This window comes from Balaenoptera ricei, chromosome 15, assembly GCF_028023285.1.
Source record: "Balaenoptera ricei isolate mBalRic1 chromosome 15, mBalRic1.hap2, whole genome shotgun sequence".
Lineage (NCBI taxonomy): Eukaryota > Metazoa > Chordata > Mammalia > Artiodactyla > Balaenopteridae > Balaenoptera > Balaenoptera ricei.
The window spans coordinates 57084850-57101361 of NC_082653.1; the positions used below are offsets into that span (position 1 = coordinate 57084850).

The window sequence follows — 16512 nt, forward strand, 5'->3', positions numbered from 1 at the left end:
TAGCCCCCGCTCGCCGCAACTAGAGAGGGCCCACACGCAGTAACAAAGACCCAATGCACCCAAGAATAAAAATAAAATAAAATAAATAAATTTTTTTAAAAAAGGGAAGGGGCACATATATGAAACAACATGAGCCCTAACACCCAACTTTTGGTGTTAAAACCAACCCAAGATGTGTTTGGTCTCTTCCTTAACAATTTGACCAATGACAATGCAAAAGGAAAGGCATTTTTCCATGTCTGGACCATTTTGTCACAAAAGAAAGATCAGGATATTGGATTGGGCACTGAATGTCTTGCGTTTTAGAGTTTCAACTTAAGAATGATAATTTTAAAATATTAAACATCTGAGGAATTATCTTTCCATTTTAAAAGTGTTTTTTTTTTTTTAAACTGGCTTCATTCACTTTATTTTTCTCATAGAAAACTATGTTGTAGCTACAGCTGGAGCCTGGGTCCTCTGCATGGAAACTCTGATATGGGTCTTTACAAGATGGTCAGTGAATTCCTGATACGGAGACTTGGTGAACACCGTCTCTTTCCAGAGATCAGGAGTGAGATAACTGTAGGTCTTGGAAATGGCATCGAAAGTGGTCTTGGCGAAGTTGCCCAGCATAGCGGTGCAGCCCCTGGCAGAGGTGTAGCGGTCGTCAATTCCAGCCATCATCAGTAGCTTCTTGGGCACAGGGGCTGAGATGACGCCAGTGCCCCTGGGGGCAGGGATGAGGCACACCAGCACAGAGCCACAGCGGCCAGTCACCTTGCAAGGGACGGTATGGTGCTTACCCATCTTGTTCCCCCAGGAGCCTTGCTGCACAGGGACGATGGAGAGCTTGGCGAGAACGATGGCCCCACGGATGGCAGTGGCTACCTCCTTAGAGCACTTCACACCCAAACCAACGTGTCCGTTGTAATCCCCGATGGCGACAAATGCCTTGAACCTGGTCCGCTGGCCAGCACGGGCCTGCTTTTGCACAGGCATGATCTTCAAAACCTCATCCTTGAGGGATGCCCCCAAGAAAAAGTCAATGATCTCAGGTTCCTTGATGTGCAGAGACAAGAGACAGATCTCCTCCAGGGACTTGATCTTCATGTCCTTGACCAGGCGGCCCAGCTTAGTGACGGGGAGCCACTCCTTGTCCTCGGCCTCGCCTCCGAGAGCTCCATGGCTTTCAGCCCCGGCCCCGGACGCCGCTGCCAAAGCCTCCATGGAAGCCACCGCCGCCTCCCATTCCGGGGCCCCCGGGACCTCCGGGCCCATCGGCGGCACTGGCATCATCCGCCATTTGGTGTTTTTATGGAGAAGAAGAGCTAACAGTGATTTTTATTTGAAATTTATTTTTGCTGATGATTTCTATGATGAAATGCCTGTATCAGGAACTCTTACATATTATTGAAATATCTAATCTTGGCACAATATATCAGTTCCTAAAAATGCATGATAATGCATTTTTGTTACAGAAAACCTCTACGCCATCTCCTATAACCCTAACAGTGAAAAAAATTATTCACTTTTTATCATGATGGTCATCTGTTATTGTTTAAAAAAAAACACATAATAGCGTTATAAAAAGCATAGAACGACTTATGGGAAATTCCTGAGGATTTCTAGGAATTTCATCTTCTTTTCCCCCAAGTCCCTAAAATGAAGCTATTGAGATTAAGTCATATGTTCACCTAATAAGTGTTCATTTTGCACAAGCTGGGTTGTCCATGGTGAGAACCAGCTTTCCGTCTGATGGTAGAGACAGGCATTAAATAAATGTAAAAATAAGAATTAGGAATCGTGCTCCACACGTGTAGTAGAAACCGCGATGGGGACGACAGCTCGGCTCACAAATGTTCCCCAGCGACTGCGTTTGTGCTGCCTCCTCCCCTTCTCCGCGGGGAGGGCTCTGTCACAGGGTCACACGGAGCAACAGGCCCCCACCTCCTCACCCAAGTGCAGACACCTGATGCAAACTGGCCAATCAGAATGCTCCATATGCTGGGCCCCCGTGATTGGTCCAGAGGTGGTCATGTGACTGAACTGCGGGCCTCACGGTCCTTTCCTGGGGTTTTGGGAGCTGGAGCTTAGAAAGAGGGTCCTTCCCTTTGCTTCTGAAAACTACGCAGCTGAGAGCCCAGAGCTATAGCAGCCATGGTTCCAGCCCAAGGATAAAGCTATTATTTGAGAGGTCAAGTGCTCACACACAGAAAGGTGAAGGATGAAAAAAGAAGAGAGAATAGTGATCCCATTCTGTTCTGTTTCCTATCATGGTTCCCATTATTACGTGAACCACTCAGCCTTTCTTTTAACTGAATCTACATAAAATTAGGCTTCTGCCAACCCGGATATTTTTTATCAGTAAAGAATCAGGGAAATATCACATGCTGTGAAAGAGAACCAGAGGGCTTAGGTACACTCTTTGGGACTTCTACATCCAGTGGGGGAGAAGGCAAGCAGACCATCATGAGGTGATGTGTTCCTACTGATGGAAGCCCAGGTTACTGACAGTAAACAAAGGCGCGTCCCTGTTGGGTATAAGCTCCCACTCTGTGCTTCATTTCTGGGTCCTCACTGAGAACCAGCCTCGTGCCAGTGCTAGGAAGATACACCCACGATTCCATCCAGCTCTTGCCTCTGTAGAGGCTTGGGGGCCTTCAGTGAAGAGTTTCTGAGCCTTGAAGTTTGAAGAAACGCATCCATATATGGCGGTCGAAGCCATCCCGGGGCATAAAGAGGGGGGGCCTGGAGGCAGGAACTGAACCCCAGAGGCCTGCATTTGACCAATTAGAAGACATTCCACTTTGCTCCCCTTTGTCAGTCACTCACTCGGGATGACTTGGTGTCAAGGTGGCCCTGTAGAGAGCTGGGCAAGCTTTCAGGCCGGCTTCTTTGTGAACAGTTCGGCTGCCCAAACCAAATGTAAAACAAAGCCGATCTTCGCGCTCCGGCTTAATGGGAAACCTGAGCCATCTGTGGGTGTTCCTTCTAGTTGATTTGCTTCTTTGGCACGTATTAAACAGCCCCTTAAAGATCCAGAGAAATTATGGAAATGGGTATTAACATTAAAATCAGAGTACAATTAGAACATTTCACTGCATAATTGTTTGGCAGGACCTGCGAGGAAACAGAGGATTTCCAGCTCTGTGATTTATTGCTCACAGGTCTGACTTTTCAGAATCTCCAGGGCCAGAAACACAGTCTGGGAGTGGGGGCCCTGGCATGACAATACAATTGGACCATGGTTAGAAACTTATGCCGTCTTTGTCTGATTCCTGGCAAACCTTCTTTTGAGCAGTCGCATCGGCTTTATGGAAGCCAACCAGAGCTCGATCCAGATGAAGGGAACACGCAGAGATGTTGGAGAAACCTTTGTGCCGCGCTCCCGTGTCTTTGTCAGAAAAAGTGTTCTGCGTCCGCTTGTAATTAGCACTACGACAGGCGTCAGAGAAAATGGCTAATCGCTGACGTGGCCCACAGTGCTTTGTAAGTAAACACCATATTGGAATAGACATGCAAATAATTGCACAACGCTCCAATTAAACATGTTCAAAATGAAAATGGGGATGCGGTTAAGGTATCAGAGCTGCCCTGCCAAAATCCTATCTTTTTTTCTCTAAGAAATAATAAATGACTCACCTCTTGAATGTCACCAAGCTGTTTCCAAGCATCCCTTGGCTCCAGGCCTGAGGCTGCACTGCTTCTGGGAAGTTTTGAGTTGCTGGACCAAAAGCCTCTTATATATATTCCAGACCCAACGTCTTCCTTGGCTCTGGTAGCGTATATTATGGGCGAGGCTCACATTCCTTCTTAGCAGGTCACAGCCCCACACCCCAGCTTCTGCAGGTTTTGACTGCTCGTCACTCAGAGCTGTACCCTTCCCTGCAAGATGAACTTGACTGGCAGAAGCCACCGCCTTGCGGATGCTTAGAGGACTGCACGCTTTCCCACCGGAGTGACGCTCACGCAGTGTCTGAGCGATGTGTGTGTCTGTCAGCTCAGTCCCCTTTCCTGGTGGTGGGAAAACTTGCTGGTACAACCAACAGTCCAGAGATCCTTGTGGGATCGGTTGTGGCTAGGCTTCTCCAGAAACCCCATCTTTGTCTAGTCTTTTGCCTTGCCCTAGTCTCCTTCCCTCACCCTTTTGTAAGTTTCTCTGCGTTCCTTCACTCAATAAGTCACTTGCCCAGGGAGAGAAGGGAAGCCAAAGTAAGACGACTATCATTTATCTTAAAATTGAGGTTTGAACTAAGTATGGTAGACTTTCATTTTGTTTGGTTTTTTTCATCAGGGTGGACATCACAAAAATGCAACAGAAAGTGATTCTAGAAGTTTCAGAGGAAAAGAAAAACAAGAAAGTGGGCTGAGGATTGGAACTCCACATCTGGGGACACAGCAGTCAGCTCAACTAAGCAAGTATTTATTCAGTGCTTTGAGCAAGTCAAGACAGGCACATAAGAATCAGGCATCCCAAATGTAGTTTCTTCCCCTGAAGGAGTGAATTATGTCCTGAGGTAGATGGACACACAAAGAAATAAGATGACACCAACATTTACTGAGCACGTACTACACGCCAAATAGTACACCTTTGTAAGACACTATTGAATTTAATTCTTATGAGAAGGCTCTGGAGTGATTTATATTGTCACCACTTTGCAAATGAAAAAGAAATAAATAAATTAGGTTTACAGAGGTTAAGACACTCTGCCAATGTCACTCAGCTAGCAACTGTTGGAAATGTGGCAATCAGGAGCCCTGGCAGGTTTATTAACAAGGGAATGATGAGATTAGATGAGGCCCAGAGAGGTTACAGAAGAGAAAAGATGGCCTCACAGCTCTAAGTCCCATGAGCAAAACAGCAGACCCAGAAGAGGACAGAAGCATTTCACTGTGTAATATCCAAACTGGCTCACATCACTGATAAGCCAAAGACACTGGCAAAGCTTGTCTGCTTCGCTTTCAATGTTAGAGTCTCGTTGCTTCAACTGGGAAAACTAATAACATAACAAATGAAACTATTGTTCGGTTTCATTAAAAATAAATCTGATAAGATGGGCAGAATTGAATTAACCAATCTCAACTGAGTTCTCATTATTGGAGCAAATGGAATATTCTCTCTAATAGAATAAGTCCTGCTTCATTTTGGCTGGTCTGAGCAGCTCCTTGCTATTGCTTTGGTTTCCAGCCTTTGGCTCTAGGCATCCTCACGCTAATGTTAGTATTATCAGGTCAGCGTAATTGATCAGCATACTAGATCTGGCAAGGGTTCTGGATGGATCCGCATAACAGATGCAAGGGCTTCGGTTACCCTTGGCAGATGAAAACTCTACTCCCTTCCAAGGAAGTCAGATTTAGGACCCTAAAGCTCACAAAAGAGAAAAGGCCCTTATTCCACACAGGGTGAGGTTGGGCTTGAATCCTGTGATGAACTGCCCTTGGAGTCAGAGATGGGGAAAACAGACATTCACTGTGCCCGCTTGTTTTGGCTGGCTCTAACTGAAGTAAGCGCCAGCAATGCTTCTATTCCTTTGCGCTGACTGAAGTTCAAAGGCTCACGACTGAATAGCAAAGAGGCGCGTGCAGGTATTTTTGTGGATACACACAGATACACACAAAGGCACATGCACATTTGCATCATTTTCCCAACAAAAGGGATTTGACACAGCTTATAAGTAAACACAGAAACACAAGATGGAAAAATTGAAGAAATTGAGATCAAATATAGAACAGAATAGAGAACTAATATCGACTGATTAATAAAATATAGCTCCGACTGGGTGGCTGAATCACTTTTTGGAGGGGAACTGTAAATTTTGCTCTAAACCCACTAGTGAACATGGAAATATCAAAACACATGCACACACACGCGCTTATATATAATCAGTTCATGATTTGTGTCAGTCACTGGATGAAACCAAAACAGGTGTTAGGAGAAACACAGTTTCTTCCGGTCCTAATGACTGAAGGCATTTTTTAAAATTGTGCAAGCGCTTATCAGGAGGAAACTGAATTAAAGTGTGAAGGAATGAATGAATGAATGGATAAGCAATTGATGTGTCATAGATGGCCACGCCATGAAAAGTCATCCTTGTAATGACATTTCATGGAGTATAATCTGTAAAAATACCGAATCACTATACTGTACACCTGAAACTAATATAATATTGTGAATCAACTATACTTCAATAAAAAAGTCATCCGGTGCAACCTCTCCAGCCCCGACAATTCCAATGCTTGGAAGCCTCCTCTCACCACCCTCTGCCAGCAGGGAGCCAATGATACAGCCCACACTGCTTTCTGAGACAGACTCTGCTCTGAAGTTCTGTCTATTGAGGTGCATTTCTGTCATGACAGCAACACAGCTGGGGTGGGTCTGTGTGTAAAGGAAGAAATACAGGCTTTGTCCTCAGATCTAAGTTCAAATTGTGCATTTGCTACTTTCCAGCTGAGTGACCATGGGGATGTGACATCACCTCTCTGAGTCTCTGTTTCCCCATCTATGATACAAAGGTTCCTAGCAGCCATTGGACCACAAGGATCAGATACAAATGTGTGAGCTTAGTGTCTGGTTGCGTGTAGGTGAGCAATGTGGGTTTATTCTTTCAGTTCACTCACAACATGTTGATTAAACATACGTGAGCCGCATCTAGGGACTAAGAATGTCTTTCTATCTGTATAAACGAGGTAGGTCAAGCTTCTAACCTACCAGAGTTGATGAGACCCCGTATGGGCTGGTTTCATTCATGTTGTCCACATACAGAAACTTCACACACATTTACTAACAAGCTTGCCTCTGCAATGAGAGTGGTTGGGTGGCATCTTTTTATTCTCATTGTCTGGTCTGAGTCTGGCAAGTCTTCTGTTTCTACCTGTTTAGTCGGGAAGCTGAACACAGACAGTGGACTGCACACTGGTTGGGTTGGCTGGGAGTCTAGCCCTATGAAGAGTCGACCTCAAATTATCTCTTCATCACTTTGCTGTGGTTTAGATAAACCCCAGTGGGATTGATCTGCTCAGTTGCACTACTGGCAATTTCAGTAAAATAAATGTTTTAGTTTTTACAGTTTAGTCCCAGACAGCCAAGAAGGTAGTTTTCCCTTGAAGTTTCTCCTAATAATTACAAAAGGAAAGAAATGAGACAAAACAATCTGGGTCAATAGGATCAAAAGGTACCTCTCCCCCAGTTTTGTTTTGTTTTTTTTAAACATGAAAAAAGCCTCTGTTTGGTTATTGAAGGATTTAACTTAAGTCCTCCATGGATGATACCTAAATAAATAAATAAATTTTGGCTACATTGTGATGTAGTCTAGACAAGTTATGGAGACAACTGAAAAGACTTCAGTTTTCAGTCTATTTCTCTATTAGGACTGCTCTGTGTTTCAGACTTTGGAATTGATATGTTTGCAGCCAGGTGAAGAGCCATACATGGAACTAGGAATAAGTATAATCATGATGCTGGTGATCACGATAAAGATAACAACTCTGAAGATGATAAAAGCTGCTATTTATCAAGCGTGTTATATTTGAGAAAAAGCTTTACAGTGTTCAGACCCCCTCACCGACCCTGGGATGGGCACCATGATGATAACCTTCATTTTACAGATGAGAAAACTGCTTCACAAAGAGGTCAAGTAAGTGGTTCAAGAGAGGGCTGCTAATAAGGCTAAAAGGGAAGAATAACTAAACCTCTACCCCAGTTCCCATTGTCAGACCTGCCATTGGCTCATTTCAGGACCTTGGGCAGGTCAACTCTCCTCTTTGGACGTTGGTTCCCCATAGGTAAAAAGAAGAGTTCGGGCTACCAGATGGTTAATGCCCCTTCCACCTGTGATAAATAATGATTTAGAGTTTCTTTCAGCTTCTGTGATGTAATTAAAGTGGGCTGTCACCAAGCTTAAATGTTTTCAGTCATCCAGATCCAGAGTAACCATTAGATGTTAGGAAGCGATCCATTATTTTAAAAATTTGGATTCCCTCACCATATGGAAAAGCATATGGGGCGCGGTGCTATTTTCCAGTATGGGAAGTTTTCCTTCTGAGGCAAGAAAGAAGCCCAGGACTTCCCTGGTGGCACAGTGGTTAAGAATCCGCCTGCCAATGCAGGGGAAATGGGTTCGAGCCCTAGTCTAGGAAGATACCACATGTCGCGGAGCAACTGGGCCCGTGTGCCACAACTACTGAGCCTGCGCTCTAGAGCCCGTGCTCTGCAACAAGAGAAGCCACCACAATGAGAAGCCCACAAACGGCAGCGAGGAGTTGCCCCTGCTCGCCACAACTAGAGAAAAAGCCTGTGCACAGCAATGAAGACCCAATGCAGCCAAACAAATAAATTTATAAAAAAAAAGAGAAAGAAAGAAGCCCAGATCTTTGCAAGACTTGATGAATATAATCAGATCAGGGAGAAACCAGAACCCAAGCTTAAGCTACACTTGGAATATTTCCTTTACTAATGCACATCCACATTGGTTTTGGGGTGTATTTCCAGGCTTTATTTGTGAGCTTGAAGTAAATTGTAAATTTACATCAATTGTAAATTTACTTCACCAGCTTCCAGAAACAAATCACTGACTCTTGTTTTTTCTTCAATGCACCTCTGTTGCTTTCTCACTTGTATTTCTCTGGTTTTGAGCATATGACTTTCAAAGTTGCTGGAAGTAATCACTGCATTCCTCTCACACAGAGAAATCAAAAGCAAATATAAACTGCTCTCTCAGCTTACTTCTAAATCTAAGCAGACCCAACTGCTGTTAGATAGTGCTTTGTATGCTAAGATGCAGTATCTCTTTGAATGGAATAAACAAGGAAAACCTCCAAGTGGTTTGCTGACACTATAGCATTACTGAGCTGGCAAAATTCATAAACTAATATTGCAGAGTAGCTCTTTGGCACATGCTATTTTCGGCAATTTGTACTCTCTGTCACTATTTCCTTTTTCATGCCATCTGTAAAGCATACTCTGGCTTTTTTCTCAACAAGAAATGTGTCTTTCTGGAAGGTTGATCAGACAAAAATAGAAAGTACTTGCTGGGTTGGTTAATGACTGTAGAGGATGTGCTACGTTAGCATCCTGGAGGGGACTGTTTTGGGGTTATACAGGACAGACATGGGAGACTGATATAAAAAGTAAGAAAAAAGACAAAAAGGAAGCTATCACATGCCAGCTAGAATATACTAAATATTTCTCATCGTCATTAGAAACGATCATATTTAAATTCCCATTGCCTGATTACTTAGGATAAAGGGAAGCAGTAGCAGTGTCATTAAATAAAAATCTCTCTGGTTATTGAAGGATAAACTTAAGCCATACATGCGTGATGACTGGATGCAAGGGCATGGATTGGGAGACCTGGGCCCATCCACTTACTAGCTCTGTAAACATGGGCAAATCAATTCCACCATCGTTTGGTCTTAGTGTCATCAAATCAGATAATCAGGAAGGCCCTGCCCAACTCTGAAATGCTTTGGTTTGTCAAAGGAACATTGATTTGTTCATTTGTTCAGCAGTTATATATTGAGCTTCTACTATGGGCTGGGCACTGAAAAAGACAGAGAAGATTCCCAATATCATGCAGCTGATGTTCAAGCAGAGGAGAGAGCCAATTAATGGCTCAGCCATTAGTAACGGAACAAGATGGCTTCAGGTGGGAGTAAGTGCCATGAAAGGTCATAACTGTGTGATCTGATAGAAATCTGATAGAAATTAATTGGCATGGGAAAGGGTGGAGGTTAGTCATACATTAATTTGCAATACCTATCTACCAAGAGAGGTGTTTTTAACAGGGCTGGTAGTGCCTCCTAATGGGATTTTGGAATTTTGCGAGTGAGTTAGTTATTTTACAGTGTAGCCATTCTAGACAATTGACATATTGAACTACAAATTATTTTATTATGAATTATATCTTTATTCTCTTTTATATTACATCTTGAGAATTTATTGTATCCAAAATTGTGCAGGTGTATATATTACTTATGAATTGCACTTCAGGATCATAAAATGGAAGTTAAACATTAATATTGTCTTTTAGACATTTATTTATTTATTTATTTAATTTATTTATTTTTGGTTGCATTGGGTCTTCGTTGCTGTGCGTAGGCTCTCTCTGCGGCTCTCTCTAGGGGGCTACTCTTGGTTGCGGTGCGCGGGCTTCTCATTGTGGTAGCTTCTCTTGTTGCAGAGCATGGACTCTAGGCACGCGGGCTTCAGTAGTTGTGGCACACAGCCTCAGTAGTTGCGGCACACGGGCTTAGTGGCATGTGGGATCTTCCTGGACCAGGGATCGAACCCATGTCTCCTGCATTGGCAGGAGGATTTAACCACTGTGCCACCAGGGAAGTCCCTAGACATTATTTTTAATAGGAGGGGGCATTGAGTTTGATAGGATTAGAAACCACTGATCTAGAACTCTCAGAACCAGAACCCTAATATAGCTGGCATTGCTGTGCAGTGATCTATTTTTAGGCAAAAGTGATCAATCATTAGGAAATAAGTTCCTACAGGGAATAAAGGGCGCAGATTTTTTTTAAGTAGCAATTTTCAGATTTTTTAAATCAATTAATTCATTGGGTCACATCCAAACTTTATTTAGTTGTTAGCCTAAGTTACACACTAAGTTAATCTTATGGAAAATAAAAAGGAGAACATTTGGAACTTGCTCTGAAAGTCAGAACATATTAATTGGAAGAAAAATAAAAACAAGTTCCAGGTAGGAACAGCCCTCTCACCAGTTCTTACATCATCTGCTTTGTGGATATGGACTAACTGCCTGTCTAAAAATAACCTCATCTATGTTAAGGAAGAATACCCCCTGTATCTGTGGGATGACTTCTGTTCTTACTCTTACGGGGTTAGAGAACCACCATGAATAACCACTCTTTCCTGCACAGTTGGCTTGCGCATGGGCCTGAATCAACTAGGGCTGATCAGAATCATTCTCCAAGAGTTTTCAAAGGGGACTGAAAAATGAATTAAGCATTTTTCCAAGAGTCATGGTGGAGGGGGGTTCCCAAGGTTCAGGAACAATCGACAGCCATGTCTTCCTGCATAGAGAGGAAGCCTGTTTGAAGGGAAAGATTGAACGTGATAAACAGAGAGGTGCTTTCACTCTTCCATTAATTCACTCAATCGATGATACTTTTCACACTAGACATTGTGGTGACCCTGGAGAAAATAATGCCTGCAGTAGGGTAAATAGTGCCTCCCTTTCCCCCTCCACCCCCTAACAAATGATATCCACACCTGAATCCCTGGAACCTTGTGACTGTTACTGCAAAAAAAGACTTTGCAGATGTGATTATATTAAAAGTCTTGTGATGAGGACATTATCCTGGATTACCCAAACGGACCCAATGCCATCAGAGACGTTCTTAGAAGAAAGAGACAGGAGATTCAGAGTCAGAGAGAGAGATCTGAAGATGCTGACTTCAAAGCTGCCGGATTTGAAGATGGTGGAAGGACCACAAGCCAAGGAAGGTGGGTGGCCTCTAGAAGCTGGAAAAGGCAAGGAAACGGATTCACCCTCAGGACTTTCAGAAGGAAATCAGCCCTGCCAACACCTTCATTGTAGCCCTGTGGCCACGATGGACTCATTTCAGGCTTGAGCTCCAGAATTGTAAGAATACCTCTGTATTGTTCTAAACCACTATGTTTGTCGTCGTTTGATATACTAGCAACAGGAAACTGATACAACATCCCTACCCTGGCATCTCATGTTCTTGTAGTGGGGACAATCTAGAAATGTGTCAATAAAAAGTAAAACAAGATAATAGAAATCCAGAGATTGGCACACTGAAATAAGAGATGGAGAAAGTAAAAACCCCTGGTTCCAGCTGACCCCCAGGCCCAGCTATTTCCCTGCAGCTATTCAATCATATCCCAGTACCTTTCATAAATCACCTTTTCTTCTAATGTTTGTTCCAGTTGAGTTTCTATCTCTGTCAAACAAAAGAGCCCTGCTTCATATAATCTGCATTGATGGTCCTATAGGGGCTCTGATGCTTACTGTGTCAACCTGGAAGCAGTTTCTCAAGAAAGTCTTAATGATGTTTAGCAGAACTGCATTTTCTTACAGGAAAATGTGCTTCTCCAATGTAGAAACATTTTCAGCAACATCGAGAATTTTCTGTGAATTTCCTATTAGACAGGCAGTTACACTAAGGAAACCTTAGCTGGGTGAGCTTCTTAATCAAAACTTTAATTTATTCATTCCTTCTGATTCATTTTTGGTGTTCATTGAACACCTACTGCGTACCAGGTCCTGGGAAGACAACACTGAACAACTTAAAATCTCTGCCAGGACTTAATAGGAGAGATTTCATTTAAAGAAACAATTACAATACAGTGTGATAATAACACTAACCACCAATGCTTACGATCACGTTCTATAGGCCAACCGATAGCTGGCTGTGAGCTATGAAAATGGCTTACGTGTTGTAAGGGTCACAAATACACTATTTAGGAAGATGCACTATTATAGCTATTTTACAAATAAGGAAACTGAGGCAGATTTAGGAAACATGCCCAGATGGCAAGTGATGGTGTCAGGCTTTGCATCCAGGCTCCAGAACCTGGATGAATTCCTGCAGTCGGTTGTCTTTGGGGGAAAAGAATAGGGAACCACGGATGTGTAAGATAAGGAGCAGCTTGGGAAGCAAAATTACTGGAAAAAGAGACAACTGGTTTGAGTTTCTCTGGATGATTAAGACTTTATCAGGTGGGGGCTTCCCTGGTGGCACAGTGGTTGAGAATCTGCCTGCCAATGCAGGGGACACGGGTTCGAGCCCTGGTCTGGGAGGATCCCACATGCCACGGAGCGACTGGGCCCGTGGGCCACAATTACTGAGCCTGCGCGTCTGGAGCCTGTGCTCCGCAACAAGAGAGGCCGCGATGGTGAGAGGCCCGCGCACCACGATGAAGAGTGGTCCCCGCTTGCCGCAACTGGAGAAAGCCCTCGTGCAGAAACGAAGACTCAACACAGTCATAAATAAATAAATAAAAGAACGTGAATTTCTAAAAAAAAAAAAAAAAAAGAATTTATCAGGTGGGACTTCCCTGGTGGCACAGTGGTTAAGAATCCGCCTGCCAATGCAGGGGACACGAGTTTGAGCCCTGGTCTGGGAAGATCCCACATGCCGCAGAGCAACTAAGCCCATGCGCCACAACTACTGAGCCCACGTGCCACAACTACTTAAGCCTGTGTGTCTACAGCCCGTGCTCCACAACAAGAGAAGCCACCTCAATGAGAAGCCCGTGCACCACAATGAAGAGCAGCCCCCACTCGTCGCAGCTAGAGAAAGCCCGCGTGCAGCAACGAAGACCCAACGCAACCAAAAATAAATAAATAAATAAAATTGATTCTTTAAAAAAAAAAAAAGAATTAATTGGGTGGGTAGAGGCTGGAGTTTCAGGCAGAGGAAAGCTACAAGGAGTGACTCATGGACTGAGCTGGATGCGATTTGACTGTTGAGCAATGGAGTTGGAGGAATATGGCTACAAAGAGTTTTGTATTCCAGGCTCCGGGGCGCCACTTCTGCCCTTTATTCTAATGCCTCTGTCCATGGTTCTGGTAATGCACTTCACTGTTGCTAATCAGTTTCTCAGCACCTTGGACCTAGAGGATATCTGACTATCCTCCCACCCACAATGGATCTCTTTGTGCATCTCTGCCTTCTCTGCTTGGCTGATTGCTCGCTGCGGAAGCACAATTCCTTTTTCTTCAAATTACAAAAACCCTACTGAGAAGAACAAGGGCAGATCCAAGATATTGAATAGTGTTGTCCTGAGTCTCGCTTGCCATCTTTCACCTTGGCTTCATTCCAATGGTTCCTTTTCAGGTTCTGATAAGGGCCATTCTCTGGGGCTCACTTGTTGCGTTCTTGCTTGGTCCATCCATTCATCCATGCATCATTCAACAAACATTGAGTGAACATCTACTATGATGTGGAAGCTGGACAATTTGAGGACACAAAGATAAATAAAATACAACCCTTGCCCTCAAAGTAGCTCATTGTTTAAAGGGAAAGAGAGAACCGGAAAGATTATTCATGAACAGCAGGATGTGAGGGGCTGCAGGATCAAGGAAGAGACTCGTTGATTTCAGCAAGGAAAAGGCACTGAGGGGGCTTTGGTACCAGTTAATACGCTACCACCTCTTAGCTTCAAACCCACTTTTTAAAAAAAAAATTTAATCTTTTCTCCTTTAAGTGTGGAGGAAATACATGAGTGTTGTAAACATTTCAGAGAACTCACAAAAGTTTAAGGCTAGAAATAAAAATCCAGAGATAATAAAAATAAAAATCTATAATGCCAGAGATAATCACTATTAACAATTGGATGTCTTTTCTTCCAGTATTTATGTGTATATAATCTATATATCTGTTCTTAATCAAATTGCAAACCTACTTTTTTATACTCTGTGTTGTGCTGCTGAGACTGGCAAATCACGTTTCTGCTCTGCCAAGTGGTTCCTGCTTCGGTTCTGAAAATGGGGGGTCCCCAGGGAGACTGCAAATCTGGAGAAGGGAGAAGGGATTTGCACCTGCCTCTTAGGTCACCACTGGCTTCCTCTTTGCTTTCTGTTTCTATCGGCATCATCCCAGCCTGGCTCCTGCATTCTGGCTGGGTGCTCCAGGACCAGAGATTGATTCCACTTTTCAGTTTCTCCAAGACTCACAGAACCAGCCTGATTACACCCACTCAGAGACACAAGCCCTGGCTGGCCAGCCCACCCCCTACTCTGATAAGACTGACCCCCCTACTCTGAGCTCAGAGACTTCAGCCCTGGCCGAGCAATACCCTCAGACAGAGGTGTGCATCCCGGCTTGGCAGGACTCCTCCTCCGAGCCTTTAAATTTTAATAATTCCAACCTCTTCCCTTTGTTCCCTCAGCCCGAGGGGTGGTAGCTGCCTTCCACCTGCGGTATCTCAGTGTTCTTTTTGCTTGTTTAGTTCAATACCTAGTTAATAATTCTTTATGTTAAGTCTTTCCTGTTAAGATAACTAGTGTGAGTTCTATCTCCTGGCCAAACTGTACTGATACAGCTTCCAAAGGAAGTTTTGCTTACCAGAGTTCTAAAGGATATGTAGATACTCCAAACAAGGGGAAGGGCACAAACCAACAATTTTAAAGGAGAGAGAGAAGATAATATGTACAACCAGGAGGTTGTTTGAGTCCAGAAAGATTGTTTCTCAACGTGACCATATTGCCTTCTAATAGCAAGGGCTTCCCAGACTTCTTACATATGGCACATGAGAAAAATGATCTATGTACACAGTACACTGGGATAAATGGATGAAGTTGCTTTTCTCCAGAGGTGACTGGCCTGAGGGTTCTAGTATCCCTAGGTCCCATCCCTCTGCCCCAAGGGGATTACTATCCCAGCACCCTGGATGGGAAATCTTGCAATAGACAGTTTCATCTCAGAGTGGAAAACCTATCATAAGCAGTGTGTGTGTGTGTGTGTGTGTGTGTGTGTGTGTCTGTGTGTGTGTGTCCCTGCATCACTTCAAGGATAGGACAACTTTGTGGCCTTAGAAGCATAGACTGTGAATCCTGAAAAAGACCTTAGGGATGATTCTATTCATGATCCCCCTTTAGCGCAAGAAGAAATGTAGGTTTGTAAAAAGAAAGTGATCTACCCAGAGTCATAAGTCACTAAGTATGTGATCCTTTGTTATGGCAACCCCAGAAAACTAATGTAACTATAATTTAAGAAGCAAAACAAACAAACAAAAAGGGAAAATAACAACTGTTGCTGAGGGTGTAGAAAAATCAGAACACTTGTACACTGCTAGGGGGAATGTAGAATGATACAGCTGCCATGGAAAACGGTTTAGCTGTTACTCAATAGGTGAAACACAGAATTACCATCTGATCCAGCAATTCTATCTCTAGGTTTATACTCAAAAGAATTGAAAATAAGTATTCAAACAAAATATGTCCATGAATGTTCATAGCTGCCTGTTCACAATCACCAAAAGGTGGAAACAGCCCAAATGCCCATCAATGATGACTGAATAATCAAAATGGGATATATACCTACAATGGGATATTATTTGGCCATAAAAATGAATAAAGTACTAATTCATGTTACAACATGGATGAACCTTGAAAATACTAAAGAAGTCAGACACAAAAGATCACATATTATATGGTCGCACTATATGAAAGATTCAAAATAGGTAAATCTGTTGAGACAGAAAGCAGATAGCTGATGCCAGGGGCTGAGGGAAAAAGGAATAGGAGAGAAACAGCCTAATGGATATGGAGTTTCCTTTTGGGGTAATAAGAATGTTTTGGATCGGGATAGAGGTGATAGTTGTACAACACAGTAAATGTACTAAAGGCAACTGGATTGTACACTAAAATGATTAATTTTACATTATATAAGTTTTACCACAATACCGAAAGGGGGAAAAAAATAATGGCATAGGTCTGGTAAAGCACTGGTACAGCCAAAGGGAAGCAGTATGATTAGTCTTGGTTTTAGAAAGATAACAGGAAGAGAGAATGGAGAAAGATGGGCATGATT

The 16512-nt window shown here is 43.3% G+C and overlaps 1 pseudogene; it reads right to left on the reverse strand.

The window, feature by feature from the left end:
* Positions 1 to 426: 426 nt before the first annotated feature.
* LOC132348558 (small ribosomal subunit protein uS5-like) lies at positions 427 to 1285 on the reverse strand (annotated as a pseudogene).
* Between the last annotated feature and the right edge of the window lie 15227 nt (positions 1286 to 16512).